Source organism: Trachypithecus francoisi, unplaced genomic scaffold, assembly GCF_009764315.1.
Source record: "Trachypithecus francoisi isolate TF-2019V2 unplaced genomic scaffold, Tfra_2.0 Lachesis_group5, whole genome shotgun sequence".
Lineage (NCBI taxonomy): Eukaryota > Metazoa > Chordata > Mammalia > Primates > Cercopithecidae > Trachypithecus > Trachypithecus francoisi.
Window position 1 is genome coordinate 54,908,756 of NW_022681470.1, and position 27,394 is coordinate 54,936,149.

At 36.8% G+C, this 27,394-nt stretch overlaps 1 protein-coding gene and 1 pseudogene across 2 annotated transcripts in view; one reads left to right on the plus strand and one right to left on the minus strand.

Moving 5' to 3' along the window:
• The window catches only part of NEK7 (NIMA related kinase 7), a 151,289-nt gene that overhangs the window by 36,358 nt on the left and 87,537 nt on the right, over positions 1 to 27,394 (plus strand). The gene's annotated exons all lie outside the window — the stretch shown is intronic.
• On the minus strand, positions 4,257 to 4,663 carry LOC117076253 (annotated as a pseudogene).

The window sequence follows — 27,394 nt, forward strand, 5'->3', positions numbered from 1 at the left end:
ACAGTGTGAGAATCTCTGGGACGCAGCTAAAGCGGTGTTAAGAATGAATTTTATAGCAATAAGTCCCCACATCAAAAAGCTAGAAAAATCTCAAATTGACAACCTAACATCACAACTAAGAGCACTAGATAACCAAGAGCAAACAAACCCCAAATCTATCAGAAGACAAGAAATAACCAAGATCAGAGCAGAACTGAAGGAGATAAGAGACATGAAAAACCCTTCAAAAAATCAGTGAATCCAGGAGCTGTTTTTTTTTTAAATTAATAAAATAGACCGGTAGCTAAACTAATAAAGAAGAAAAGAGATAAGAATCAAATAGACACAATCAAAAATAATAAGGGGGATTATCACCACTGACACCACAGAAATACAAACAACCATCAGAGAATACTATAAACACCTCTATGTACATAAACTAGAAAATCTAGAAGACATGGGTAAGTTACTGGATGCACACACCCTCTCAAGAGTGAACCAGAAGTTAGTCATTTAACCATATATTTAACCATATTATGACTACATGGTATTCCATGGTGTATATGTACCACTTTTTCTTTATCCAGTCTACCAATAATGGTCATTTAGGTTGATTCTATGTCTTTGTTGTTGTGAATAGTGCTACAGTGCACATACAGGTGCATGTGTCTTTATGACAGAACAATTTATATTCCTTTGGGTATATAACCAGTAATGGAATTGCTGGGTTGAATGGTATTTTTGGTTTTAGGTTTGAGGAATCGCCACAATGTTTTCCACAGTCGTTGAACTAATTTACACTTCCACCAACAGTGTATAAGTGTTCCTTTTTCTCCACAACCTTGCCAGTACCTGTTATTTTTTGACTTTTTAATAATAGCCATTCTGACTGGTGTGAGACGAAGGTATTGATATTTGATATTGACAATGGAGAGTAGTGGGAAGAAGGGGGAAGACAAAAGGAGGTTTTTTTCAGAAGTTTTAGTGGAAAGCTTTCTGGCTTGTCACCATTTATATTTCTGTGTTATTAAAAAAATTCTGAATTGCTAGGGCACTTGGGCATGTGTTTACAATAATTGAAGTATAAGTACCTTTCAGTAGACTAAAAAAAACAGGGAGTCGCCGGACGCGGTGGCTCACGCCTGTAATCCCAGCACTTTGGGAGACTGAGTTGGGCGGATCATGAGGTCAGGAGATTGAGACCATCCTGGCTAACACGGTGAAACCCTGTCTCTACTGAAAATACAAAAAATTAGCCGGGCATGGTGGTGGGCGCTTGTAGTCCCAGCTCCTCGGGAGGCTGAGGCGGGAGAATGGTGTGAACCCGGGAGGCGGAGCTTACAGTGAGCCGAGATTGCGCCACTGCACTCCAGCCTGGGCGACAGAGCGAGACTCTGTCTCAAAAAAAAAAAAAAATAATAATAATAATAATTATCATAAAAAAACAAAAAAATGAAAACAACGGAGTCGTCACCTTCTCCTAGGGCCTGGCACAGCTGAAACATTTTATTTTTATTATTTATTTATTTTTTTTGAGACGGAGTCTTGCTCTGTCTCCCAGGCTGGAGTGCAGTGACCGGATCTCGGCTCACTGCAAGCTCCGCCTCCCGGGTTTACGCCATTCTCCTGCCTCAGCCTCCCGAGTAGCTGGGACTACAGACGCCCACCACCTCGCCCGGCTAGTTTTTTGTATTTTTTTTTTTTTAGTAGAGACGGGGTTTCACCATATTAGCCAGGATGGTCTCGATCTCCTGACCTCTTGATCCGCCCGTCTCAGCCTCCCAAAGTGCTGGGATTACAGGCTTGAGCCACCGCGCCCGGCAGCTTAAACATTTTAAATGCATTTGTGGAATCAACCCTTGACTCTCCACAAGAGTATACATACTGTTTTGTCATGTACACATGACTTAAAAGGAATGTATTATGGATGCTCACTTTAGAGGATTCCAGAAAATGACCCACTTAACCATATATTCCCGTTGCCTTGAACTGTTTAATGTAAATAGAGAGCAAAGATTAACTTTTTAAATCAAATTTTAATTTGTCTTTGAAATTTAACCTGAATATGGGCCAGGTGCGGTAGCTCATGCCTGTAATACCACAACTTTGGGAGGCCGAGATGGCCAGATCACCTGAGGTCAGGAGTTCGAGACCAGTCTGGCCAACATAGTGAAACCCCATCTCTACTAAAACAAATATACAAAAATTAGCCAGGTGTGGTGGTGCACATCTGTAATCCCAGATACTTGGGAGGCTGAGGCAGGGGAATTGCTTGAACCTGGGAGGCAGAAGTTGCAGTGAGCTGAGATTGTGCCACTGCACTCCAGCCTTGATGACTGAGTGAGACTCCATCTCAAAAAGAAATTTAACCTGAATATGCACTAGTATTTTAAATGTATTATGATTTATATTAATTATAATTTAGTAAATAGAAGACATTTATTAATCTATATTTTAGGAAGATAAGTAATTTTCTTCCAATGGTCTGAGACATTTCTTTTAATAAAAGGTTATCTATAAATATATCTTCTGTTATTGTTCCTGCTACCAGAAGACATTTTTCTTCTCAGATTTTGGTCTTAGTATGACGATTAAGATAAAGTTAATACTTAATTAATTGAAAGTGAGTCAGACTCTTATCCATTCCTATATTCTAGGAAAATTGGAAAGTTTAATGTTATTAATTCTAAAGCTTAATGCTTCTGAGAAGCTCAAAACGCATTATTGCTTATAGACCAGTATCTACAAAGCTGTATTTAAAAGTCAGGAAAGGGTCATCACAAGCTTATTTAGTGCAGCAGCCAAGTAAAAGATGCACGAGAACAGAGTTCTCAGGTGACTTCTTGATGTTTTTGTAAATTATCTGTCTGGCTTCGGAATGAGCACTTATTTGTGGAAAATGTATTATTTACAGTTTGGAGTAAATGTTCATAGCAAAGTTACCCAGTTTGATGCTTTGTTGAGAGCTGGATTTAAGTTTAAATCTTGATTTCCCACTTGCTAGCTGTGTGACGTATCTGTTAGGAATGGATTTAGCTTTAAGTAACAACTACAAAGAGTTATTTTTCTCACATAATGAAAAATCTTTTTCAGTGACAGTAGTTATAGTAATGTTCAGTGATGCCAGGGCTGGAATCTCTGTGATTCTTTGACCTTTTTCTCATTAAAAATCCTGGCTGCTTCAGCTTGAGGCATCATATCCACATGGTGGGCTGGGAGAAAAGAGGGAAGGTCTAAGGCATCCTTTATCAGGACAAGAGACTTTTGCTTATAGCTTTGGCCAAATCTAGGTTGCATGGTTAAGTCGAGCTGAAAGACTGGCTGGGAGATGAGTAATTAGCTGTTTAGTGTCTGAGGTAGAGGAATGCAAGGAAGAGTTTGGGAATGGATGTGGGGTTGGTCAGTCTACAGAGTCTGCCACAGTGACCATGAGTGCCACTGGTAACCTGAATAAGCCTCACTTTTCCCTTGGATATAGTAATAGAACGCTGGGGGTGGGACTTGGACTTTGTGTACCAAGGCCTGGCAGATGTATTTTTTTTGGTGAATTAATACATTATTATGAGGATCATATGAGTATTGCATATAAGGCAGTTGGCCCGGTACTTAGCACATAGTAGTGTACAAATGATATCTACTTTATTGTTCAAGCTATGTACAAATATAAATTTCTACAATATAATTATATTTGTTTTATTAGCCACTTACTGTATAACGTTGAAGTTTCATTAGTTTCTTAGCAGTTAACATTTCTAATAAAGAATAGTTTTTGACTGGTGTGGTCTTTGCCTACTATGTAGATACAGTGACAAAGATAGAGAAATAATTAATGTATGTGAATACCAATATAAGACACTGTGAAGTTTCCTAATAAAGCACTTTTCTTTGAAAATGTAGATTGAATATAATTGTTTTCTTAAGAGACATTTTTTATCAAAGTGCAACAGACAAATAGTACATTACATATTTAAGTGTACAACTCAGCAATTTTTTTTTCAAACATTTGTTTTCAACATTTAGTTCATCATCTTCAAAAGATAGCTCCCCTGCTAAACTCATTAGCTATATGATCTATCCAAGCATTAAGAAGATGGCTGTGCCATGCCAATCCTCTTCCCATTTTCCCTAGCCACTCAGGGCTGAATAGCAGGGTGAGGCTCAGGTGGGGGTAGGGGTGGGGAGCACAAGGGCTACTTTCCCCTGTTACAACATGGCATCTGAAGCTCGATGGGAGAACAGAACTGGTGAGACTTGAGGAAAAGGTCCAGGGCCTGTATTCAGTCAGAGTCACTAATGGAAGAGGAGGAGGAATGCTTGCCATTCTTGTGGTGCTTGTGCATCTTTTTATGAGCTTTCTTCATTCTCTTCTGCATCTTCTCGTCCACTGTCACTCCTGGTCTGACCATGCCAGGAGCCAAGGGATTCACAGGAGGCATTCCAGGGGCAGGTGGTGGGTATGGAGGAGGGTAGGGACCCGACGGTTAGCATCCTGGATACCATAGCTGTGGCACAGGATGAGGGGACCCACCTGAGGGGAAAGCTGGATTGCCCTGGGGAGGAAGAAAGGGGCCTGGGGGGAAGGGTGGGTTGATAGGTGGTGGATGGGTGGGATTGGAACTTCCAGGGTACTTGACGTTGGGGGGATATGGATTTGGCCTGGCTGCCTGGCATTGGGATTCCACATGTTTAGGTGTGTCCTCCAGCCTTTCCACCACCTCCTGGGCTTGATGCATTCTCCTCAGCTCAATAAAGTTTTAGAAGGGAACCCCCCATGTGGCCACACACTAGGTGAAAATGTAGGGCATTATGAGCACTGTGAAAGCTTTCCTTGGCCTTCCTTCCCTTGATCCTGGTTACTAGTCTGGGGGCCAGGAGGGGATAAATCCTGATGGGGCCTGTGTGTCCTATGATGTAGAAGCGCCTGTATTGTCTTCAGGTGAAGGAGGAGTGCCCCTCTTCTGCAGGCCCAGAGAGTTGCTTATTCTGTTTGCTGCTGGAATTTTTATCCCCTTTTAGTACTGTTAGTTTTTGCTTTATATATTCTGGCTATGTTATTTAAATATGGGATTGTTACATCTTGCTGACGTGTGTCTATTATTTTTATGAAATATTCCTCTTTATTTCTAATATTTTGGTCTTAAAAGCTACTTTATCTAATATGTAGTTACACGGACCTTCTTTTGGCCAGGGTCCACATAGTGTTGCTTTTTCATCTTTCAGGAAATCTTTTTATGTTCTAATATGTAAGACATGTCTTACAAGTAACTTAGAATTTAAAAAAAATTTAGTTGGATAATTTTTGTTTTTTGATTGGAGCTTTTTTTCATTCTGTGTCATACTAATATATTTAGATTTAAATCTGTCATCTTATTTGTTTTCTATTGTTCCAGCTGCTCTTTGTCCTATTTTGCCTTTCTTGCTCTCCTTTTAAAATTACTTAAATTTTTTGCTACCTCTTGCCCCATTACCCTGCTCTTTGTGCATTCATTCATTCTATTGGTGAACACGCCAGAGATTTCAATGCATCTTTGACCTATTAAAACCAATATTTAATTAGGACTTTTATTGTTTTGTGGACGGTGCATTTGTTTCTTTTATACATTTCAGATTTCTGAGAAATTCTCTGTATTTTCATCTAATTTATAGATCATATTAATCATAATGATTTTACTTTCTGATAATTCTAAAATCTGGTTCATATATTGGCCTATTTCTGTTGTTCTGCCCCTTATTTTGGTTTCCGTATCCAGTTTCTTGGCCAGCTTGCTTTTTTTTCTAATGGCATACCAGATATTGTGTATGAAAACTTGTTGAGGTTATAAATGGTACCACCATCTCCAGAGAAGAGTCAGTATTTTTTATTATGAGTGTATCCCCTTTAAGTGGAGGCTGGTCTGTCTTCAGAGGTCTTGACTGAATGACGAGGGTGTTTACATAGACCTCTGCTCTTTGGTGCTTTCTTTTCTTTTTTCTTTCTTTCTTTTTTTTTTTTTTTTTGGAGATGGGGTGTTGCTCTGTTGCCCAGGCTGTAGTGCAGTGGCATGATCTTGGCTCACTGCAACCTCTGCCCTCCTGGGTTCAAGTGATTCTCCTGCCTTAGCCTCCTGAGTAGCTGGGACTACAGGCATGTGCTATCACACCCAGCTAATTTTTGTATTTTTAGTAGAGATGGGGTTTCACTATTGGCCAGGCTGGTCTTGAACTCCTGACCTCAGGTGATCTGCCTGCCTCGGCCTCCCGAAGTGTTGGGATTACAGGCATGAGCCACTGTGCCAGGCCCTTTGGTGCTTTCTATGCTCCAGTTTTGTCTCCCTAGCACTGAGTCTGCCAGAATCTTGGCTTTGCTTTTTATCCTGTTAGCAATGCTTTTGCTTCGGTTTCTTGGATTACTTGAGATATTACAGACTAAATGGGTGCCCTCTCTGTGGAGATTATGTGTTTATGCATGTTGGCTTGTTGAGATTTATAGGATTTTAGGTAGAGAGTGATTTTTGTGGTATATAATGTGTGGAGTATATTTTCATTGTATATAATTACTTAATTTCTACTTTTTTTTTTTTTTAAGTGGAAAAGGGTGCTGTTTTTGTCTGTTGTGTTGACGGGGGGATAACAGAAGCATAAATCAATGAGTCCCACCAGAATTTACTCCATAGGTCATATCTAAATTTATACAGTGGTTGGCTGCAAAGTATTTCAGTTTTATTTTAGGATACACTGAATGGGTCTATATTCTGTTTATCTCTTAAAATTGTTTTATTCATTTGAAAAGTCAGGAGTATACGGTGGTTATTTATTATATAAAATGTTATGTACTGTGCCTGTTTTTGTAAATAAAGTATTATTGGCACATAGTAACTTATGTCCCTTTATATATTTTTATGGCTGCTTTGTCATTAGAGTTTGAACAGTTGGAACAGAGACCATTTGATGCCTGTGAAGCTTAAAATACTTACTGTCTGACCCTTTACCGAAAGGTTACTGATTTCTGCTTTGGATAGCAAACTAAAGTGATTCAGTTCTTTTTATAGAATCCATCAGTAATATTCTAAGGAACTGGCTGTAGCTTAACAAATATATCTTCTCTCTCTTCTTTCCTTTTGTCCTTATGTAATTTTTATGCTTTTCTGCTCCCATTTTCTTCTCTTTCTGGAGCCTCACCATGTTGATAGTCTTTTAGGAAAATCCAGGTGACACCAAGACACACTTAGAGTTTTTGTACCAGAGATTTGTAAGTACAGAGGAGGAGGCATGTCTTTGCGACATAGTGACCATAAACAAGGAACACTTGGAAGGTCACAGTCAAACTTTATTTAAAAATATAGCATATATCGAGATTGGTTTGAGAATTGGGGAACCCTTTGTTCAGCAAAGGCTCTTAAACTATGTGGCAATCACAAAGAGCCCTGTAGTTTGGATTTAGCACTAAGCTAAAGTTTCATGTCTTAGGACAGTTTATTACAATCATTCATCTCAGGACATCTAGTCTGCTGACTCTTTTTGGCTTTACCTAAAAAGTCAGAGGTACTTCAGCCATGTCTGTTTCCAAACCAGAAATAACTCAGACGTAGCCTCAGCAGCACTAGAGATCCACATTAATTAACACTGGCTTAGGATTTAAATGTTCACAGGCATCAATCATCATATTAATGTTTCAGTGCCATTGTAGGTGTTGTCAGGAATATTAAAAAAAAAAAAAAATGTGACCCAGCCTTTCGTCACAAGGAGGACTGCAGAGGGCTGGTTTGGTGCTTTCCTCACTTTAGCAATTCCCTGTCAGTCATTGAGTAACTTGCCCAAAATCCTGGGTGGAAACTCATTACTGTTGAAAGTGTTATTTTTGGATGGGAGCAAATGATTGTAGCACTTCTGTAATGCTGTATGCACAGCCTCTCAGGCAGGTGGTATTCTGCTTCCATGTTCTCCTTTCCAGTTCGCTAGGGAGTGTTACCAGAAACCACAGTGGCTATGCTGGTGCTGCTTTTCCCAGAATCTCTCTGTATTAGTCTGTTCTGAAAAAGAGGTCTAATGGAATCACAGTTTCATGTGGCTAGGGAGTCCTTACAATCGTGGTGGAAGGTGAAAGGCATGTTTTACGTGGTAGCAGACAGGAGAAGGAGAGCCAAGCGAAAAGGGAAACCCTTTATAAAACCATCAGATTTCATGAGACTTATTCACTACCATGAGAGCAACATGGGGGAATCCACCCCTATGGTTCAGTTATTTCCCACTGGGTCCCTCGCACAACACATGGGAATTTCGGGAGCTATAATTCAAGATGAGATTTGGGTGGGGACACAGCCAAACCCTGTAACTCTCCCTTATCCCAAATGACTCTAGGGTCAGGGATGGGAAGGCTGGAGAAAAAAATGGAAACAATAATACATTGGGAAAACACCTTTCTACCACTTCTTTTCTTTTTGGCCTAGAATTGACATGTTTGAATTACAAATGCTTCTGGAGTAAAATAAAATACTATGACGTTTTCACGAGTTCTCACATGGCATTTGTAACCATCCTTCCTCACTGCCAGTAATTTCTAAAGTCTGTTAACCTTTGTGATTGGGACGTATTTATATAAAATTGAAGGGGGTGAAATAGATGATATGTCACAAGTCTTTAGGTGGAGTGTCACGTTAGTTACATCTCATGTTTGCTTAGGGCTGCATTTCTCAAACCTGGTGCTGAAACTATCCACCTGGAGCATCAGTTCCACTAAAGATTTTTTAAAGAAAAATCTTTTGTATGATGAAGAGGAGCATAAAAACAACTCTTCGTCTTTAAAAGAAAAAGTAGATTTTGAATGAATTTCTTACTTACATGGACTTGCTTCTCGTTGCACCTCCAGGTACAGGAATAGACTTTATCTTCATTGCTCATGGAAAGGTTTGAGAAGCAATACATTAAGACAAACACAAGAACTCTGGTACTTTAATGTCTAGGAGAAGTAGGGAATTCTGTCTGTGGGGACATTGGTATCTATTCCAGAGAAGAGAAGCTGGTTCTGTTGTGACTCAGACAATCTTACTGAATTTTGGAGAATAAAGCCCCTTTTCATCCAGTGAGGACTGTGAGAAGTAACATCATGTGTTTGAAAACAGTTCCTAATCAGTAAAAACAGGAGCAGTCATGACAGAAATAATAAAACTTAACAGAATGAACCTCACCCCCACATCTAAAGCAGGGGCTGCTAATAATGAGAGCTCTGAAAAAGAGGCATTGGTTTGACCTGTGGCCTAGAAAGTGACACAGGTTGAATTCATTTGGGTTTTTGTGGTTTCCTTCCTTCCTGTTTTCTTTTGTAAAATATTTTTTCATAGATCCTTTTCGGGAAAGTAGTAATCTTCGTATTTTGAGGATACAATGGAAAACTTTAGAGATGAGAGGGGCCAGTTGCAGTGGCTCATGACCATATCCCAGCACTTTGGGAGACTGATGTGGGAGGATGACTTGAGGCCAGGAGTTTGAGACTAGCCTCGGCAACATAGTGAGATCCTGTCTCTACAAAAAAATTTCTTAAAAATTAGCTGAGCATGTGGCATGTGCCTGTGATCCCAGCTACCCGGGAAGCTGGAGCGAGAGGATCTCTTGAGCCCAGGAGTTAGAGGCTGCAGTGAGCCACGATTGCACCACTGCACTCCAGCCCATGCGACAGAGTAAGACTCTGATACAAAAGAATAATACAAAAAGGGCCGGGCGCGGTGGCTCAAGCCTGTAATCCCAGTACTTTGGGAGGCCGAGACGGGCAGATCACGAGGTCAGGAGATCGAGACCATCCTGGCTAACACTGTGAAACCCCGTCTCTACTAAAATATACAAAAAACTAGCCGGGCGAGGTGGTGGGCGCCTGTAGTCCCAGCTACTCGGGAGGCTGAGGCAGGAGAATGGTGTAAACCCGGGAGGCGGAGCTTGCAGTGAGCTGAGATCCGGCCACTGCACTCCAGCCCGGGCGACAGAGCGAGACTCCGTCTCAAAAAAAAAAAAAAAAGAATAATACAAAAATAAAAAATAAATATGAGAGCAAGTCATAACACTTATTTTTTGCTGTGCTGTAATGTTGTCATAGCTCCTAAACTGGCATATATTGAGATGCTTGATTTCTTTTTGTTTTTAAAATTCAATAGGTTAGATCTGTATTTGTTATTTTAAAAATGAAACTCAGGTATTTCATTTACAGATATTGGCTGAAATAACTATTCCAAACATTGCAATTTGAGGAATAAAACACACTTCATTATAGATTTGTAACTAATGTGCGACGAGATCTGTTTTAAAAAAGGAATGGGGAGATATTCAAGAGACATCCACGTGTGCCTGGGAGGGATGTTTGTGCTCCTTCCCAATTTTCCTTGTTCTTTTAAAATGTAACATATAATAACCACAATATTAACAACAACTAAAATGCCCCAGGAATAGTGCAGGCCCCTGCTACTGGTGCTGCTCCTCTTCCTCCCTTCCTCCTTCTCCTACTTCCACTAAGTCATCATTCATTGTCTTTGAATAAAAACCCCATTGCTTATTTTTGTTTGGATCCAATTTAGACTCAGAAAGGCACTGAGCATGAGCTTCTTCTTTCATATTCTTTGCCTGAGTCTAAAACAGCTATATTAGTGGGGCCAAAAACAGTGGCAGTTTTGGCAGGCATTGCCAAGTACGCATCACTTTCAATGATACATCTGGATGCAAAGAACTAAACTGAAAATAGAGTGAACTCCTATTAAATGAAAATACTGTGTCAATCTCAAACCTAACTGTGCATGATAATCATCTCTGTACCTTTTTATTTATTTTGAAATATAGAAATGTAGGTCCTATCAGACTTGTCTAGTCATAATCAGGGGTGGAGGTGTTGGGTGGCCCAAGCAGCTATATTTAAAACAAAAAAAGCTCCACGGGTGATTCTGATAGCCAAGCAGGGGTGTGAACTACTTGTTCATAGTATGCACTCAGGATTACCTGGCCCAAAATAATTAGGTTTAAATAACTGTATTTGCTCTGGGAGAAACAGATTTAATGTGTAATTAATAAATGAAAAGTATTTACTCATGACATACACTGCACACTTTTTTTTTTTTTTTTTTTTGCTTTCTCATACACATCCTAAAGTACAGGTTCGGACTTGAGATAATCCTTTTGCCTGTTTAATAATGGTATATGCAGTCTATTTCTTACTAGGTTTGCAAAGTTACAGAGAGTAAGAACCAGGAAAAATATAAGTAAAAATGCAGCTTACTATAGCATTTTTCCCTTTAAAGTCAGTTTTTAAAATGTATATATTTTTTAATGTTAGGAATATGAAACAGAAGTTTTTAGAAAGAGGAGAGTACCACTTCTCTTCCATTGTGTTACAGTGGGTTTAGGGGGAAAGAGGGGGGAAAGAGAAGGGAAAGAAGAAAGTAAAATTTTAAGGATTTAGTAAGGATAATATATTATCTGTTGTCTTATTTTATCAGTATAGGATTTGGGATTTGCTTAAACAAACAAAAGTAGTACCTTGTGTAATATTTTTAAAGACATCCACGTTTTTGTGTTTTTGAGTTCTATTAATATGGCCCACTGGCTTTTGCAGTTTAGGTTAAAAAAAACTGTAACTTTAGTTTCAGAATTAAGTCTCAGAATTAAGTAATGAGGCAGAATCAAAATATTAGGTAACAGAGACTTCGAATTAAGTACATTCGTTAGGGAGTGAGTTACAGTAATAGCCATAACACTGATTTCAATAAAAAATCAGTGGATACGGGAAGTGATTGGTTGATATGTGCTCATTTTGTTTTGGGGTCAGTGGTCCCTTGATTAAAGATTCTGTTTTATGTGCTACAAGCCTTTGTATTTAGAACTCTTAACATATCAATGTATAGTAAAGAAGAAGATAAAATTAAACCAGCAGGTATCAGCAAGAACCAAAATAAAAAACATTAATCCTGATTATCTCAAACTTTATTACTTTTTAGTGATGCTGCAGTGTAAAACAACTTTAAAATGATATTTTAGTGACACTTGCCTGCATTCTAATGTAGAATCTTCCTTTCTCAGTATATTGCCTTATTGGGAAATGATCAGATGTTTTAGAGAATATGTCTGAAATACAGCAATAACTCCAAAAAGATTTAAAGAAAAAGACAAGTGCTGTGAACTTTTTCTCATTTCAGTGCCTTGAATTTTTTTTTACATAAATTATCCTATATCAATAAACTTATATTTAACAGTTTTAATATTTCTATGGTCATATGTTATACGTTTTTCAGAATTCCATTCCTATTGATTAGTTAATAACCGTAGGCATTTTATAGAAATAGGAGTAGGAATTCATAAACAACTGTTCTCATAGTGGGCTTAATTTTCTGATGAAAATATGGCATCTATATGCTTTCAGCATACAATTTACGATTTCATTTCAAATCCATTCTAATTCAGCGAATAGTCAGGGGAAGGTAATGTCTACTTTTCCAAAGAATTGAAAGGTTCATTACATTTCTCAATTTGTCACAATTTTTATTAGAAATCCTATTACTTTTTTCTTCTTTCTCATTTGATGGATTGATGAAAATACAAATTCAGTAGGCAAATATGATATGCAATATTTTTGATAATCTTTAAATTAGAGTAGGAAGCAATAAAATAATGAGTGACAGGAACATCACTGGGACCGCAAAGAAGGTATGTGATAATTCAGGCCAGTCTGAGATACTTTCATTCTCTATGTTTTATTTCTTATACCAAATAAAGACCTACTATTTTACATTTATCCTTAACTTATTAAATCTAATGCTGCCCAACAATTTGATTCCTAGGTATTTACCAGAGTGTAGAGTGCATTAAAAACTTATGTGTGGACCTGTATGCAAATGTTTATAATGGCTTTATTCATAATTATCCTGAACTTGAAACAATGCAGACCCCCTTCAGTTGGAGAATGAATATTGAGATACGTCCATTCAATGGAGTAGTACTCAGCCATAAAAATGAACAAACTGTAACCTTGATGAAACTGAAATGCACCATGCTAAGTTCAAGAAGTCACATTCAAAAGGCTTCATTTATATGACATCCTAGAAAAAATAAAACTGTAGGGATAGAATAGAGATTAATAGTTGTCAAGGATTGGAGGAGGGTTCGACACTGAAAGGACACAGGGGACTTCTATGGGCTGATGGAACTGCTCCATATTTTGATTCTAGTGGTTGATTTCATTACTGAGTTTGTCATACTTGTAGAAATTGTACATTAAAATGGCAATTTAATTGTGTATAAGTTATACCTTAATTTAAAAAGTTCTAAAAATAAATGTTATAAAAGGTACATAGAATGAAAAATAAAAATGAAATAAAGATAATGTAAATACACTTTTTCTTTTCCCAGACATCCTAATAGAACCCTTAGAACACTTTAACTTCATTTGTCTCTCTATTTATGTATTGGTTTCATGCATTTCAATTTTAGATACATTTCTTTTTTTTTTTTTGATACATTTCTAACATGGCAATCACTTTTATCTATGGTTTCATATAGATGTTTAATTAAATTTGCCTTGTTGCCATGCTCTTCATTTAACATTTCTCCCTATATCTTTAGCCTTCTATCTGAGGTCATTTTGATTCTGCCTATTCTCTTTGCTATTCTATGTTCATGTAGTCTTACTTGCTTAAGTGCCTGGCTATTTTTCATGATGTATTGGATATTGTATGTGCAAAATTGTTTGTACAAATAATCTGGAGCCTAAGATGTTATCTTCCTTCAGATAATTTTTACTTTTTGTCTGGGTAGCTGGGGGCAGTAGCTATCAGAAATCACTTTAATTTTAGGGTTTGAATAAATGTATGAAGTTTAATGTGTTTTGTTTGTTTATTTTGGGACAGGGTCTTGCCCTGTCACCCCATCTGAAATGCAGTGGTACGACTGGTGCTGCAACCTTGACCTCCCAAACTCATGCAGTACTCCCACTTCAGCCTCCTGAGGAGCTGGGACCACAGGCACCTGCCACCACGCCCAGTTAATTATTTTTATTTTTATTTTTTGTAGAGACCGCGTCTCCCTATGTTGCCCAGGCTGGTAATGCATTTATTAATTAAATGCATTAATAATATAATAATAATAATAGCTTGATTGAGCTATTGCACAATGTGTGCATATTTCAGAATATGTTTGTATGATAAATATATACAGCTTTTGTCAATTAAGATAATTTTAGTATTTGAGATAATTTAATGCTGTGAGAAGGCTTGTTTATGATGTTTGAGGCTTTCAAAGTCCTTAGCCAAATCATAGGGATGTTCACGGTGGCCCTTGTTGAACTCTAGACTACAATTTCTGTTTCTCTGTTTCCAAGAGACTGTAAGAAATGCCATACAGCCTCTTAGCATCTCAACTGCATTTCCGCAATCTGCATAACAGTCAGTGGAAAAAACATGCTTAGATGTTGGGTTCGCTTTTCTTGGCTTCCTTCAGCCCTTGGATACTCTGGACCGCTAATTTGTCTCTATTTCTTTAACTCTGTGATGCATTAAAGCATATATATATATATACACACTCACACAAGTATATATGCACACACATGTATACACATATACATGACACATATGTATGTGTATATATGTATACTTTTTTTTTTTTTTTGGTAAAACTGTCCTTGGAGAACTTGACTGAACTATCTTGCCACTATGAACGCAAAGATTGCCTATACTCTTTTCCATACCCATACACATATACAAATGTGCTTTTCTTAAAAACAGTGTTAAGGTAATTTTGTACATTTCATTATGCAAAGTGCTGTTTTTGATTTAATATATTACAAATTCTTATTAGAATAATTCAGCAAATATTTATTTACTATATGTTTATCCCTGTTCCAATCACTGTAGGGATAAAGTGATACGTAAAAGAATTTCCTAACCTTATTTGGCTTATATTTTGGCAAGGTAGATAGCTTCAACAAATAACTATGCAATTAACTAAATAAGTTTGATAATGATAAGAACAATAACTTTTGAGTACATAGAATATGGAAATTTGTTTTTGAGTCTTAGTTTTTCATTTCATATTATATTTCATACATTTTAAAATATCACTGAAACATTTAATTTTAATTTTTCTTTCTTTCACTTTCTCTCTCTCTCTCTCTCTCTCTTTTTTTTTAAAATAACAAAGATGGAGTCTCGCTATGTTGCCCAGGCTGGTCATGAATTCCTAGGCTCAAGCGATCCTCCTGCCTTGTCCTTCCAAAGTGCCTGGGATTACAGGTATGAGCTACCATGCTGGGTCTAATGTTTGTTTGTTTGTTTGTTTGTTTGTTTATTTGGAGATGGAGTCTCTGTCACCCAGGCTGGAGTGCAGTGGCGTGTTCTCAACTTACTGCAACCTCTGCCTCCTGGGTTCAAGCAATTCTCATGCCTCACCCTCCCTAATAGCTGGGACTACAGGCACCTGCCACCATTCCTGGCTGTTTTTTGTACTTTAGTAGAGACAGGGTTTCACCGTGTTGCCCAGGCTGCTCTTGAACTCCTGAGCTCAGGCAATCTGCCTGCCTGGGCCTCCCAAGGTGCTAGGATTACAGCTGTGAACACCGTGTCTGGCCTATTTTTATTTTTTTAGAGACAGGATCCTACTCTGTCACTTAGGCTGGAGTGCAGTGGTGTTATCATAGCTTACCGTAACTTTAAACTCCTGGGCTCAAGTGATCCTCCTGCCTCACCTCCCGAGTGACTCGGATTATAGGCACATGCCACCATGCCCAGCTGTTTTGTGTGTGTGTAGAGATGGGGTCTTGCTGTGTTGCTTAGGCAGGTCTTGAACTCCTGGCCCCTCAAGTTTTCCCCCATAGGGCTCCTTAAGTGCTGAGATTGCAGGAGTAAGTCACTGCATGTATCCTAAAAATTTTAATAAATATTTTCAATCTAGTGTTCTATTTTATGTATTTGCTGTAATTTATTTGGCCATTCTCATATTGTTATACTTTGTTTCCAGTTTTTTAAAATGATAAGTGCTTTTGTAATATGTACATTCTTATATGTAATCCCAAATATAGTCACTGATTAATTTTTTAGAAGAGAATTTTGGAATTAATAGGACTGAGTAAAAGTATATAAAAAAACTTGATATTTATTGTCATATTTTTTCTAGAAAGGTTATACACCTATGTAAGCATTATATCTACTTTTTATAGTATTTATTATTTTGATAGGTTATCAACTGTATTATATGTCATTGTCCCTTAAATTTGTATTTCTTTATTAGTGATACTCAACATGCTTTATGGTTATTTCCAGTATGTATTTCTTGTGCCTATTAGGTTGTTAATAAAGTTAAGACAAAATTACTCTACTTTATGAAGAGAACTATGGCATTAAAATTAAAGTAGAATTAGGTCTTCTAATTATTTTCCAGTTCTGTGGTTTTATTATTTTATATTTGGATTGTCATTTTTAACTTATTTCTTTGTTGAGAATACTTTTAAAAAGTTTTTAGCAATGAGTGGCAGGAAACAGATTCCAGAGCCTTATTGTTATAGGAAATTATGTATTAGATGAAGAATACTATAGTTATCATTGTTACAAAAGAATGAAATATGAAAATCCTATACACAATTCTCTTTTCTATTGATTACACTCACAGATTACAATAGTTTTAAATCTTCTTGAGATCTCAGGCCATTCTAAATGGATCATTCTGATTTGTGATGTGTGTGTACACATGTGCTTACTTTTCATTATTTTGAGGCGTTTTAATATTTATAGGGATTTATAGTACCCGAAGTAGCATAAATAATATTTTTAGGAGACAATTTTAGCATAAGATTGAAGAAAGTATATAAAATAATAGGTTATTGAATTAGAATAGTGATTGAAGAATTTGAAAAATGTTTTATTTTCTGGTATTAGTAACATAGTTCTAATGGAAAGAAATGCAGTTTTTTTTTTTTTTTTTTGCAAGATGGCGGACTGCAGGCATCCTTAGCATGCCTTTTCCACCTCGAAAGACAAGACTGTGTGTAAAGATTCATGCTGTGAACTTTTTAAGCAAACCGATTGACTGTAACCGATGAGCGAACCAAAGGTGTGCTATAGCCACAGGTGCGGGAGCTGGTGTCAGACCATGAGAGTCATCCCCTGAAAGCCAAAGGGCATATGGCCTGGGGGCAGTTTTGTGTTCCGAGTACAGCCTGCCTGGAATTCAGCTAGCCGCTGTTAGCAAAACACTGCGGGTGTGAGACCTGCCTTGCCAGGTAAATGGGAGCAGAGTGGGGCTTACTGCCGCCTGCTAATCCCCATTCCCAGTGGGGATTCTTTTGTGCAGTAGAGGCATCTGCACTCCTCCCTTGAATGTTACCCCCTGATCCCCACTGGGGCCACTGCTTGTGTCTGCACGTGGGGAACCAGAGCATGGACTTGCCTGACCCCGCCCACACCTGGCTTTGCTCCTCTATCTGCCCTTGTAGTGTAACACAATGGACAGGGACATTTGGGAACTCCATGGCTCAGCCCGTTGCCTGAAATACCAGAGTACCACCCCAACATAAGGCAAGCAAAAAATCTAGGGTTACCACTACAGCTGATCCTCTTTTGCAAGCGCCACCTCCCAGCTGGAGGCCAACCAGCACAGTTCATTTCAACATCTGCAGGCACAAAAACACAGCACTTAGGAAGAAGAAAACATTTGCATGACCTCAGCTATCATCATTGTTTGAGTCACTCTGGCTAACCAGGAGGTCTTGAGTCTCTCCACATGCCCAATACCTTACTGTTACAGCTGGTATTTGAGAAAACCAACATACTAAGGCTCTTTCTAACCAAGGAAATCTCAGTGTCTGCATCTCCCCGCCCACCCCCATCAGAGCTGGTGTGGTACCCGCTGCTGGGAGATTATAGAGGACGGGTCACATCTCTGGATTCCTTGCAGACATTCCACAGCACCAATCTGGAGTGTGACAGCATCACTTGAACGAGAGTCGCAGCAGGATTCACAGTAGTCTGGCCTTTAGGGACTGTTAATCCTAAGGGAAGGGGGAGTGTACCACATTAAGGGAGCACCCTGTGGGACAAAAGAAACCAGACTGCAGGACTTGAGCCTCTGAACTTTACACTAGTGGAAAGTTTCAGCAGAGGCACAGATGCAGTGCTGTGCTCAGTGGGGAAAGTCTGTGACTTTACCCCAACAGTCAGGCAGCCCTTATGCTTGTGAAGGGTCTTGGAGAAGGGGGCTTGTTCTCCCCTTTGCCTATCACTGCAGAAACAACTGGGGCTTCTCCCACAGGAGCTTGGCGTGGGTGCATCTGTGGACAGCCTTCCTGGAACACTTCAGGGTTACTCTATCCACAGAGGAGGAGCACTCTACACATTCAGGCTTGCGTGAGAGGTAGAGTCACAACCCCTCTCTACATGGAACATCAGCATTCCTGCAGATGAAAAGAGGTGCCTGTCTGATCTCAATAGCCAGAACACTGGATTAGGAGTGTTACTGGGAGGTAGGTCTCTTTCCTGCTGGCCTGGAAGGAGAGCTGTGGTGCCTTCCTTCTTTACCCCTGAAAGACATCAGTGGATTTCACTGAGCACTTCCCCAGCCACCTCTGTCAAGGGTGGGACCTCTGCCTACGATTGGGGTATTGCCCACCATTGGGATATTGCATTTATCACCTGCTTTAGCTACAGCCAGTTTTACCCATGGGCATGTCCTACTAGCCTGAAGCCTGAACTGTTCAACCCAGTGAATAAAATATTGGAGAAAACTTTTTTTAAAAAATGCACACCACTGGGGACTGAAATAAGCTTCATGAGACCTCCGCTCTTCTGGCCCCACAGGAGCCAGTGAATCTGCTCATACACCCAGCACATTGCTATTACAACCATCATCTGAGAAAGCCAGCATCTTGCACAAAGGTTCTCTGTAACCAAGGAATTCATACAGTGTTTGCTACTGAAAGCCCCCAGAGCTGAAGCTAGATGACAGTGAAGTCACATCATCATGGGGGAAATAAAACTCAGTGAATAAAAAATAAATACAAAAATAATTAGTAAAAATAGTTTACCCAGATGAGAAGGAACCTGAAAAATAATTCTGGGAATATGAAAAAATAGAGTTCTATAACACCCCTAGAAGATCACATTAACTTTCCAGCAGTGGATCCAAATCAAGATGAGATCTCCGAAATACCAGGCAAAGAATTCAAAAGGTTGATTATTAAGTTACTCAAGGAAGTATGAGAGAGAGATGCAAACCAACATAAATTTTTAAAACTATTCTGGATATGGATGAAAAATTTTCTGAAGAGATGGATATTTTAATGAAAAATCAATCAGAACTTCTCAAAAAGAAAGACACATTTAGGGAACTACAAAATGCAATGGAAAGTTTTAATAATAGACTAGACCAAGTAGAAGAAAGAATTTCAGAGCTTGAAGTCAAGGCTTTCAAATTAACCCAGTCATACAAAAATAAAGGACAAAGAATTAAGATAAATGAATAAAGTCTCCAAGAAATATGGGATTATATAAAATGACCACACCTAAGAATTACAGGTATTTCTGAAGGAGAAGAAAAAACAAAGTTTGGAAAACCTATTTGAGGGAATAATTGAGGAAAACTTCTCTGGCCTTACTAGAGATTTATAAATGTAAATACAAGAAACTCAGAGAACTCCTAGTAGACTTATTACAAGAGGAATATCATCAAGGCATATAGTCATTAGGCTCCCTAAAGTCAATGTGAAAGATAGAATTCTAACAATAGTAAGACAAAAGCATCAGGCAACCTACAATGGAAGCCATATCAGATGAACAGCAGAGTTATCAGCAGAAACCTTATAGGCCAGAAGGGATTGGGGTCCTATCTTTAGTCTCCATAAAAAGAATAATTGACAGCCAAGAATTTTGTATTAAGCAAAACTAGTTTTTATTAATGAAGGACAAATAGTCTTTCTCAGACACACAAATGCTGAAGGAATTTGTCAATACTAGACCAGCCATACAAGAAATTCTAAAAGGAATTCTAAATCTTGAAACAAAAGGTTGATATACGTGAGAATGGAAACCCCTGAAAGCATAAAATTCACAAGGCTTATAAAACAATAACAAAATGAAGAGAACAAAGTCACTAGGTAACAACATGACTGGAACAGTACCTCACATCTCAATACTAATACTAAATGTAAATGGTTTAAATGCTCCACATAAAACAAGCTTGTCCAATCCACATCCCATGCACTACATGTGGTCTGGGATGGCTTTGAATGCAGCCCAACACAAATTCTTAAACTTTCTTAAAACATTATAAGATATTTTTGCATTTTTATTTTATTTATTTTTATTTTGCTCATCAGCTATCGTTAGTTTATGTGTGACCCAAGACAATTCTTCTTCTGTTGTGGTCTAAGTAAGCCAAAAGATTGGACATCTCTTACCTAAAAGATACAGACTAGTAGAATGGATAAAAATCAAAAGCCAAATAAGTATTGTTTTCAGGAGACACACCTAACACATAAGGATTCTTGTGGACTTAAGGTAAAGGAGTGGAAAAAGATATTTCATGCAAATGGAAACTAAAAGCAAGCAGGAATAGCTATTCTTGTATCAGATAAAACAGTATTTAAAGCAGTAACAGTAAAAAAAGAAAAGCATCATTATAGGATGGTGAAAGGGATCAATTCAACAAGAAGATATAACAATCCTAAACATATATGTACCCAACTCTGGAGTTCCCAGCTTCATAAAGCAACACCACTAGATTAAAGAAAAGTGGTAGCAACACAACAATAGTGGGGACTTTAACACTCCACTGACAGTACTGGACAGATCATTAAAGCAGAAATTCAACAAAGAAACACTGGACTTAAACAGCACTCTAGAACAAATGAAGCTACACTGTAAGCAAGTGAACCTAATAGATATTCACAGAACATTCTACCCAAGAACTGCAGAATATACATTTTTCTCATCAGCACAAGGTATAACACATTCTCCAAGATAGATCATATGATAGACCACAAAATTTGAGTCTCAATAAATTTATAAAAATAGAAATCACATCAAGTATATTCTCAGACCACAGCAAAATAAAACTAGAAATTCCAGAAGGAACTGTCAAATCTGTACAAATACATGGAAATTAAACAGTCTGCTTCTGAATGATTTTGGGGTTAACCATGAGATCAAGATGGAAATTTAAATATTTTTCAAAATGGGTGATAACAGTGGCACAAGTTATCAAAATCTCCAGGATACAGCAAAGACAGTGTTAAGAGGAAAGTTTATAGTGCTAAATGTCTACATCAAAAAGTCTGAAAGATCACAAATTGACAACCCAATATCACACCTTCTTCTTAGAGAAACAGGAACAAACCAAACCCAAGCTAGCAGAAGAAAAGAAGTAACAAAGATCAGGGCAGAACTAAATGAAATTGGAACAAACAAACAAAAGTACAAAAGATCAATGAAACAAAAAGCTGGTTACTTGAAAAGATAAAATCGATAGGCCACTAGCTAGATTGACGAGGAAAAGAAGAGCGAAGATCCAAATAAGCTCAATTAAAAGTGAAACTGGAGACATTACAATCAATATCACAGAAATACAAAAGATCATTTGATATTACTATGAACACCTTATGTGCACAAAGTAGAAAACCTAGAGGAAATTGATAAATTCCTAGAAAAAGACAACCCTCCTAGATTGAATCAGGAAGAAATAGAAATTCTGAACAGACCAATCTCAAGCAATGGGATTGAATCAGTCATTAAATAACCAAAAAACAACTGCCAAGAAAAATAAGCCCAGGGCCTCATAGATTCACAGACAAATTCTACCAGACATTCAAAGAAGAATTAGTACCAAGTGTACTGAAACTGTTTTCTAAAGATTGAGAAGGAGGGAATCCTTCTTAACTCATTTTATGAAGCCAATGTCATAAAGCCAGGAAAGGACATAACTGAAAAAGTAAACTACGGACCAGTATTTGTAAAACACAGATGCAAAACTCCTCAACAAAATGTTAGCAAACCAAACTCAACAGCACATCAAAAATAAATAAATAAATAAAAATTCACCATGATCAAGTGGGTTGCAGGGATGGTTCAACGCAGTAAGTCAATACGATTGATCACATGAACAGATTTGAAAACAAAACCATATAATCATCTCAGTAGATGCAGAAAAAGCATTTGATAAAAGCCAGCATCTCCTTATGATAAAAACCCTCAACAAACTAGGCGTAAAGAAACATACCTCAAAATAATAAAAGCCATATATGACAAACCCACAGCCAACATCATACTGAATGGGACAGAGTTGAAAGCATTCCGCCTAAGAACTGGAACAAGATAAGAATGCCTGCTTTCACCACTTCTATTCAGTATAGTACTTGAAGACTTAGCCAGAGCTATCAGGCAAGAGACGGAAATAAAGGACATCCAGATTGGAAAAAAGGAAGTCAAACTGTCTCTGTGTGCTGATTATGTGATCTTATACCGGAAAACCCCAAAGACTCCTCCAAAACACTCCTAGATCTGATAAATGAATTAAGTATCAAGTTACAAAACCATTATACAGAAATCAGTAACACTGCTATACACCAACAGTGAACAGGCTAATAATTAAATGAAGAACTCAATCCCTTTTACAATACCTACCTACAAAAAAAAAGAAAAAAAAGAAAAAAAGCTCCAAGCCTAGGAATATACTTAACCAAGTAGGTGAAAGGTCTCTACAAGGAGAACTGCAAAACACTGCTGAAATAAACAAAACAAATGGAAATACATCCCATGCTCAGGGATTGAAAGAAGAATCAATATTGTGAAAATGACCATACTGCCCAAAGCAATCCTATGAAATTCCTATGAAAATACCAATATCATTTTCACAGAATTAGGAAAAACAATCCTCTAGTTTATATGGAACCAAAAAGCCCAAATAGCTAAAGCAGTCCTAAGCAAAAAGCATAAGTCTGGAAGCATTACATTACCTGACTTCAAATCATACTACAAGGCTATAGTAATCCAAGCTACATGGTACTGGTATAAAAGTAGATGCAAAGACTAATGGAACAGAATAGCAGACCCCGAAATAAAGACAGACACTTACAACGAACTGATCTTCGACAAAGAATACAAAAACATAAATTGGGAAATGGCCATCCTATTTGATTAACGGCGCTGGAAAAACTGGATAGCCACATGTAGAAAAATGATCCCTATCTCTCACCATATTACAAAAGTTAACTCAAAATGGATTAAAGATTTAAATCCGTGACCTGAAACTATAAAAATTCTAGAAGAAAACCTAAGGAAAACTCTTCTGGACATTGACCTAGGCAAACAATTTATGATGAAGACTCCAAAAACAACTTCAACTGCAACAAAAATAAATAAATGGGACCAAATTAAATTAAAAAACTTCTACACAGCAAAAGAAATAATCATCAGAATAGACAACTTGTAGAATGGGAGAAAATGTTTGCAAATTATGAACCCAACAAAGGACTGATATGCAGAATATGCAAAGAACTCAAATCAGCAAGAAAAAAAAATGTAATTAAAAGATTGGCCAAAAAAAAAAAAAAAAAGAATAGATATTTCTCAAAAGAAGATATACAAGTGGCCAACAAATATGAAAAAATGCTCAACATCACTTATTATCAGGGAAATGCAAATTAAAACCATAATGAGATGCCACCTTACCCCAGCCAGAATGGCCATTATTTAAAAAGTCATAGATTCTGGCATGGGTATGGTAAAAAAGGAACACTTACACACTGCTGGTGGGAATGTAAATCAGTACCACCTCTATGGAAAACAGTATGGAAATATCTCAAAGAACTCAAAGTAAATCTATTTGATCTAGCAATTCCACTGATGGATGTCTACCCAAAGGAAAAGAAGTCAGTGAATCAAAAAGATACTTGCATGTGTATGTTTATTACAGCACAATTTATAATTGCAAAGAAATGGAATCAACCCAAGTACCCCTCAACTGATGAATGGATAAAGAAAATGTGGTGTGCGTGTGTATATATGTTTTATATATATCTATATATTAAATTTATATATATTTACATAAACATGTTTATAATTAACAGTTTATGTGTATTTTTATATAATATATTAAAATGTGTATATATATGTGTGTGTGTGTATAGAATACTACTCAGCTGTAAAAAAGAATGAAATAATGTCTTTTGCAGCAACTTGATGGAACTGGAGGGCATTATTCTAAATGAAGTAACCGAGGAATCAAAAACCAAATACTGCATGTTCTTACTTATAAATAGGAGCCTAGCTATGGGTACACAAAGGCATACAGTGTGGGATAATGGACACTGGAGACTCAGAATGGGGAAGGGTGGGAGGGATGTGAGGGATGAAAAACTACTTTTTGGGTACAATATACACTACTCCAGTGGCAGGTGCATTAAAATCCTAGACTTCACCACTATATACACATTTTAAAACATCATTATTGTATAAAATATATAGAATTTTTATTTGTCAATTTAAATAGTTGAAACAATTCAGGGTTTACATTTTTGGCGGGAATATCACAGAGGTGATTTTCTGCTCAGTGCATTGTATTTGGAGGCATATATCTGCATGTCCTATTACTGGTGATGTTAACTTTTGATTATTTGGCTAATGTGGTGTCTGCCAGGCTCTCTACTATGAAATCACTCTTTTTCCCTTTGTAATTAATAATAATAATTGTATTAAAATGTTGTAATAAAAATAATTTTTTGGGGGAGAGGGTGGGAAATACTGTCCGACACAGTAAAAACTTTGCTGCAACTATGAAATCACTCTTTTTCCCTTTGTGATTAATAATAATAATTGTATTAAAATGTTGTAATAAAAATAATTGTTTTTTGGGGAGGGTGGGAAATACTGTGAGACACTGTAAAAACTTTGCTGCACTCGTCATCCATTGATGATTCTTGCCTGAATTAGTTATTTCTGTGATGACTGGGAAATACTGATTTTTAAATCCCAGTGTTCTTTCTTTATTAGGTGGCATTCTTTTGTAAGAAGTAGGTTCCCCCTTTTCACTATTTATTAATTTATATTGTTATGAACTCATGGGTTCTTACTTTATTCAATGGATTTGTTACTCTCAAATTGTGCCAAATGTGGCTGACGGGAACCCATTCAAGCTGGCTTTTGTGTCTTTTTGACATGTCCACATTGTTCTTTGAATACCACCTTGTCTTTGGCACAACAAAACATTTCAGGCTCAGCTTGTACTTTCTCAGCCTGGGTCCTGGAACCAATTATTTCTCCAAAGAGCCCTAATTCCTTTAAGTGGAGAAGGGCGTTAGACACCAAGGTTGGTAGTAAGTTAGTTTAACATGTTTAATTATAAATGTTGAGACTGGGATACTAGAAACATTCATTGTTCTTTTCAAAGATCTGATAGTTATCCTAGTAGTTCTTAAAAACTCATTCATCATAACACAGAAATGTAAGAATGAGCTATCAACTCTAAACACTTATTTTTTTGTGTTGTCTGATATAGACGTGTCACTTGCTTGATTATGGGAAGTACTGGATGACTCAGTTAAATGGAGGCAGGAAAGTGAGGTCAGGAATATTCCTGCTGAATGGTGACTTGGGGCCAAGAAAAATATTAGTTCTGGATTTGAGTGTTCAGACTCTGCCAAGTATCAGTCACCATAAAGTTTCCATGATTCCCTTTCATTTTTTAGGTATCACATGTACATATAGCTCAATCAATAATTTTCCTTTGGATGAGAGTAGTGTTGCTATTTAAATATGATTTTTTTTTGTTTATTTATGAGCTGTAGTTGTAATCAATGAAGTGTCTTATTAATATTCTCAGAATATTTAAATGGTACATGTAACTAGAAGGAATATTGAAGAGTTTATGAATAACTTTGAAGGTTGAAAAGGCACTTTATTTCAAGAAAAGGAAAACTATTAAATAAGTTTGGACTAATATGCGTCAACTCTTTAGAATTCTGAAAAAATCAGAAAACTAAAAACTTCTGAAGCTCTATTTGAAATCTCTTCAAATTGGTAAGAACATAGTTTGATATTTAAGATTTCATACTGTGTCAGTAATTCATTTTAGGGAAACTTTGGTAGCATCACGGAATTATTACTTGGAAACATAAAGAGGAAGTCTGTTTAAATAATCTTTGGAAACATAAAGAGGAAGTCCATTTAAACAAATAGAATCTATGGATATTCTTGGTTAAATTGGATTTACTTTACATTTTAAGTTAAAAGTTGAATTTAAAAGATTATGAGATTAACCGATCTTTAAATCTTTCTTCATTAAGTATATATAGCATGAATAATTTTTCTTTGGTTTAACATTCTTTAATATGATTATTTGTTTTCTGCCTAAAGGCCAATTATAAAGTTTTTTTGACAAAAATTATGATCACAGGTAAAATGCACCAATGATTTTTTTTAAAAACATATTTTTAAGCCTCATTAAAAAAACTTTTCTATTACATGTTTTAATGCTATATAATTGGCCAAGAATCAAATTAATGTTTTGAAATGTATATTGGTTTATTTTAGGTCAGTTTCTGCAAAATAAATTTTCAAAGATGAAATTCACTGAAGATGTCTATAGATGTAGATTAAAGCTTCTTGTTTTGATTAAGATTTTAGCTAAGATAAATATGTTAGCTGTAGTTTTTCAATTCAAATAATATTCAGGAAAAAGTATATAATTAGCATGATTTAATTTGCTGGTAATTATCTTAAGATTTTAGCTTTAGAAAAATTAACTTATTAAATATGGGAACTAGGAAAGGCATTATTTTCATTTAGGGAACTGTTATAATGTTATTACGGTTTTTACATGAAAATAGTTATCTAGTATAATGTTATCTAGTATAGTGTCATTGAGGACTGTATTATTTGTAATATATACAATATATTATACTTTGTTTAATAGTTTTCTTATCAGGGTCATAAGAATTATGAAAATTCAGTCCACTGGCAAACAGATCTGATGTCTTTAAACTAAATGGTTTTGTCATTTAATTAGCGTTTGTGTCTGATATTCAGATTCCTAATTTTGTTCTTTTATTTTCCATAAAATATGTGACCATACGCAATAATAGGGTAAGAAGATTGTTTTACTTTAATGTGCATTGAGTTTCTGGATATATGTGAAAATATTTGTAGTACTTAAAATATTTGGGGTTACCATAATATGCTTAAGAGAACTTTTGTCAATCACATTAAAAAGCTTTAGGTGATAAACAACTAATTGGTTTGAGAATTTCAAGACAGTATATTGAACTCCCCTTCCCCAAAGAAATTTTGACTATTATAAAACTGTTCTGTATGGTTTTTCTCCTAATAATTTACAGTTAGGCTTTTCTGTGTGAATCTCATTATGTATTTTGTCCTTCCTGACACCTGCCCTGTTTTTATTTCCCCTCTATTACCTACTTTCGATGGTGGTACCA